The sequence below is a fragment of the Populus euphratica genome, unplaced genomic scaffold (genome assembly GCF_000495115.2).
Source record: "Populus euphratica unplaced genomic scaffold, PopEup_1.0 scaffold13.1, whole genome shotgun sequence".
NCBI lineage: Eukaryota > Viridiplantae > Streptophyta > Magnoliopsida > Malpighiales > Salicaceae > Populus > Populus euphratica.
The window spans coordinates 1,581,283-1,587,203 of NW_011499872.1; positions in this window are offsets into that span (position 1 = coordinate 1,581,283).

Below are 5,921 nucleotides of genomic sequence, written 5' to 3' on the forward strand. Positions count from 1 at the left end.
TTGCTCCAGTTCACCAGGCCTGAGTCTCTCTTCCAAGATAGGTTTCAATACCAATCTTCATTAAAGAAATTACCCATACCTGAAATCATAGCTTTTGGCACTGTATATAGTGCGACTGAAAAATGAATTTTTAAAGGGCCATGTTCCAGCCATGAATGTGTCCAGAAATGAGTCTTCTTTCCATTTTCAACTGAGTATTGACAACAATTTTTCAACTCAGTCAATATCTCCCCTTCATTTTGAATGATGGCATATATACTGGACCATGTACCTGAGAGGGGGTAGTGCAAAGAAGGGAGACCATTTTAAAAAACAGTCTGATACTTCCTGTTAATAACATCCTGTCATCCACCACCATTGTGGTCACCCAGCCTCAATAACCATTCGAAACCATTTGAAAAGCAAAGCTCTGTTTTTGTCCTCAAGAGTGTTGGAATTAATTTTAAAGTTTTTATTCAAAGTGTTTTTTAATTCTTCTAATTGTTTTTTAGATATATACATGTAACTATTAAATATATATTTATTTTTTAAATCTTTTGAATTATCCTAAACTAATATAAATATATATTTGAAGTCTAGCAAGTCTAAATTTATAAAAACTCTCTCTTTTAAAAGAATAATATTTATATAAATAAGATTTGTCTTTCATCTCGTTTTTCTTGTCTCATTTTTTACTTCTCTCTTTCAAATATTTATAACAAAGAGAACCCACTCCTAGATCGCCTCTTTTCTTTTTTCACGCCACTATATTCCAATATTCCAAGATACCTTGCTAATATTTCTTAAACAAGAGATCTCGAACATAAAAATCTCCTTTGAATTGCGGTAATGGCTCGATTCTCCCATTTAGGCATTAGAATTAGTGACATATAGTGAAGGGTGAGGGAATTCAACACACTTTCCAACAGATATATACGACCTACAATGCTTTAAAACTTTCCTTTTCCAAATTCCAAATCTTGATCTGGTCCAAGAGATTACTTGTTTCTATATACCGTTTTGGATTTACACCAAGGGGGAGGCCTAGGTTCCTTTTAGGAAGAGTATCCCATTTGCAGTAGATGGAATTAGCCATACCAGTAGTAAAGTCATTATCCAAATTAATTCCAATTACAGAACTTATATGGATTCACCCCAAACCTGAAACTAGCTTAAACCATCTTAAGATACTCTTAATATGATGCAAATAATTATAATCATTTAGTGTTAATACAAAAGGATATACCTCTGAAATAGCCCGACGAGCAAGCTCTTCAAAATAATACTGACAAACCTCTCATTGCTATGTCAAACAAAAAGGGGGATAGTGGAGATCACCCTGTCTTAAGCCTCATTCAATCCCAAACTATTGTCTTGGTGAGCCATTGATCAAGATAGCCAGTTTTGATCCTGAGATGCATTCCTGAATTAGTGATCTCCATTTGCTCCCAAAGTTCATATAGTTCATCACCTCGTCTACATAATCCCATAGAAACAAACCAAAAGCCTTATGGAAATCGAATTTCAAAATGAATTCCAAACCTCTAGGATATTTGGTCAAAGACAGTGAAGGATATTGTAAAATACAAGATGAAGATGCAAAAGCTCAGTCTATTTTGCTCATTGATCTGCCCCTAAACCAAGTATAATGATGCCTAGCAAGAAGATATATATTTAGTCAGGTCTTAACTGGAAAGAAAGAACTTAAATGCCTGTGAGCCAGAAACATTCAAAGTACCCACACTCCTTTCACGTGGGTGTGAAAGTCTCATTAAAATGGCCTACTAGGAATATGGCCACTTCAAAGGCTGATTTTAAGAGAGTGAGTTCATTCCATAAGGTTCGATATGTTTAGAAACTGAAGTGTATGCATAGACTCCCACAACAACGCAAGAAAACTTAGTAGAGGCATTCACACCAGAAATAGCAATCCATGTCCCCCATATTCTATGGAATCAACTTCGAAGTTGTTGTCAGATTTCCCAAAATCCATCTAATATTCTGTTCATTTTAAAGATAACTGACAAATTTATCTATGCAAGCTGCCTACTTGGTCTTCAATAGAAAATAAACATCTATCTCATGGTGAAGAAGCATCCTTTTAATAGCTCGGCGTTTAGCCAGCATCCCCAAACCACAACAGTTCCAAAAGTAAATTTTCATTTAAAATAAGATCAGAAAACCTTACCCAAGATAGATTTTCCAGACCGCAGTCCAATTTTCAATTTCCCTGTTCACAGCATCCCGAATGTGCTTCAGCAAAAACATTCAGTTCCTGTATGTCACCTAGACCCAATCTTACACCGCCATTCAGCATATTTTGTTCTTCATTGCTCTCAACACCATGTGTATGTTGCGGCTGATTCTGTTGAGAAAATTTGGAGTTTCCATGCTTAATACCCGAGTCCATTGATTCCGCAGAGATATCCTCTTGATTTTCCACTGTTTCTTGAATGCTGCTAGTTTGAGATTGGAATTTCACTTTTCTTCGACTCCCAAGTACCATGTGGTGACTACGGATTGTATGGTCCGCTACTGCCTCTGTTGTGTCAAAGTCCTGTGCTGCACAATTTTAATTTTCCCATATATTACAAGCTAGACTGTTATTGTTGCTAAAGGAGGGAGTATCTGATAGCTTGAAAACGGTATCTTTGATTTCTGGAAACAGAAACTCCACCGGTAGATCTAGTAAATGGACTATCGGGTTCTAATGGTCATCAAAAAAAATTTCGGCAGGTTTTATCCCATACATTACATGCTGAACTAACGTTTCCAATTAAGGAGCTGTCTGGAAACCATGAAGAGGTCATCTTTGATTTCTGGGAACAAAAACTCAACTTGTAGATCAAATAAATGAAGAATAGCGGTCTGGTGGTCGTTACACATCACCACAAAGTTGTCTTGATTCTTGGCAGTCCCGGGATCATCACTGGTAATGTCCACATTGCCATAGTGTGTTTGACTATCAGAACTGGCTCGGATTCGGCCTCTAGCTCATTTCCAATATAAGAACAGAAGTTACTCATATCGTCTTCAATGTTCTCAAAATCTGGGTAATGCAAAGGGTCTATCTCCTGTATTTCGAACAGATAATCTCTACCATCCAAACCTATGCAAATATTCTTGTTTCCTAATAAGGTTAAATTCCAATCCAATTCAATATAAAATTCAACCTGAGCCAAACTCGAATTGATGAGCCACTAAGTTTATCCTATGAATTAATATGGCAACTGTGCCTTTTGTAGACCCAAATAGAACACCAATAATTTGCAAGCCCAAACCCTCTTTTCTTTTCCATGAGTGGGATAATGAAGCAAGGAAGGTTTTTGAGTCTTTTATCAGGCACATTGCTGTGCGTCTTGAACTTCTTGAACTGGCACAAGAGACCACGTGCGCAACGAAAAGAACATACAAAGGAAACGAAGTAATACTAAATAATACCACATCTATCTTATTATTTTTGGCCCTTTTTTTGCAAACTATATAAATTTTAAGAAAACAACATTAATTTATTAATTAATTTTGACTTTAGCACGCTATTTTTTCCACTTTTATATAAAATGTCTAAACCTGCATTTTTTATTTATAAATTTAAAATATATAAAAAAATAAAAATAAAAAATTTAGTGTGTATGAAAATATTGACTGTCAAAATAGTTAAATAAAAGGGAACAACTAAAAATTCAAAAAAAAAAGAGAGTCAATGTATACAGTGGTTATTATAGAATGTACCTATATAAAAAATATTATAGTCATACTCTTATGTGGTAACCTCTACCATTACTATTATATAGTATATTGCCTTACACGTATATATAGAAAAGACTGGCTAACCAAAAGGTCAAGCCTCTTAATTATTCTCAAATGGACTTTACAGCTGCTATAGCCAATTTCTCCCTCACCACCGATGTTGAGACCGCATCTACAAGCTGTTGTTGGTGGTGTTCTTCCTCCACAGCAGTAGCCTTCCCTTTCAGAACAAGTCAATGATTCTTTCTCGCAAGTTTTTGTCGTTTCTCAGCACATTATGGAAACATAAACTCCAATTATTGTTACTCTCTCAAACACCCTCCAAGTTGTTTCGTTGAAACTTACAAACACAAATTATTTCTATTGGCAAATGCAGATGAAGCCCTATCTCCCTAGTCATGGTGTTTTTCTCTTTGTTGACGGCTCAGTGTCATGTCCTATATCTTATGTTTCTAACAGTTTTGCTGGTTCTTCCTTTACAATCAACCATTCTTTTCTTCGTTGGAAGCATCTTTGTAGATGTGTTGCATCTTTTGATAGATGATTGTACCTCGCATTGTGTTTGGTGCACTCTTGAGAAAGCGCTTGCATCTCCATCTAACTCTCGCATCATGCAACTTCATGGCTCTTTTCAAGATCTTTAGCAAGGTGACTTATCAGTTAGTATGTACATGCAGCAAGCCAAATAGTTATTTGACAAATTGGTTGCTATTGGTCGCCCCATGTCCTTTAAAGACTTCAATCTCTATGTGTTTTGTGGCCTTCATAGTGAATACAAAGACATGGTAACGAGCCTTATAACCAAGGCAGAACCGTTGTCATATGCTAATCTACACAGTTAAGAGTTTGGAACATGATAAAATTGCTCATCACTAAAAACTCTCCATCACCAAATGATCTCACTTTAGCAAGACATAACCAATTGAATTTGGCATACATCACTAGATCCCAAGTCAATTAATAAATCTACTTTATAGTTTCCATGGCACCAAACAATGTAAGAACAAATGATTGGAGAATTATGTTTTTAGACAATTTGCTTATTGATGGGATATGATATGTTTGTAGGCTAAGAACTCCCAAATATATAAATTGTCATGAATCAATTTTGAAAGAAAAACTTCAATCTTAGAAGGTACTAGACCTTTTCATAATAATGAAGCGTTCAAAGACACACTTGAAAATAGTATCATGTCAATGGTGATACATCTAGATTGAACTGTATAATCACCTGTTGTACCAAGATTCAAACATTGTTTGTATTTGATCATATAATAATATAGATGACAGAAGGTGTAGAGATTGTAATTCTATACCTCTTAGCTCTCTTCGGCGCCACTATAAGTTCAATCTTGGGATCAAAGCATTATAAATTGTTGTTGTTGGTTCTGAAGCTATAGCATAAAGGCATGGAAATGTCTTTTTCATAATTCCATAATCATTTTACTTGTCTATCCAAAAACTAACTGTTTCTCCCATTACCTAATATAAACTTGATTCCTTCCTTCAAGGCCTTTTGAACACCATTTGCACTGGTTATTTCTATATATATTGATCCATGCCACACTAATGAGGTAATTCTGAAATAATTTGGAAGATAATTTTCAAAAGTAATCTAATGTATCTTGTAACAATCTCCTTCCAATCTTAATTAGTCTTATCCCCTATCCTCCATAGCCATTTAAAAATCAGTGTTATATTCTTGCCATCAACAAACCGCACCCCTAGGCCTCCTTTTTGTTTTTCCTTAACTACGGGAGATAGACACCTTACATAATTTTCTCTTATCTAATGTGTTGTTACTCAATTTTGGACCCCATATGCTAGAGATGGTGTATACCCGTTTTGAACAAAGTGTGAGAGTATATCTCATGTTTGCTAGAAAATTGACAAAAAAAAAAAGAAGGGGTTTTGCTGCTATCGCATTTTTTTTTTCTTTTGTTCCAACTTAGGCTATGATTCTGACTTAGTTTCGTATGATATTTGACCATCCTATCTATATTCTGTCACTCATGACATGTTAAAAAATTGACCTATACCTTTATTAGGTCCTAGGGATCATTATTCTTAGGGCAGAGTCTCAGTCAGATTTGGATGCTTTAACATTGTCAGATCAATAACCTTTTTGACCAACTAGATTACTATCAGATTTTATTCTCTAAAATGATTTTATCTCACTTTGACTCCTTCAT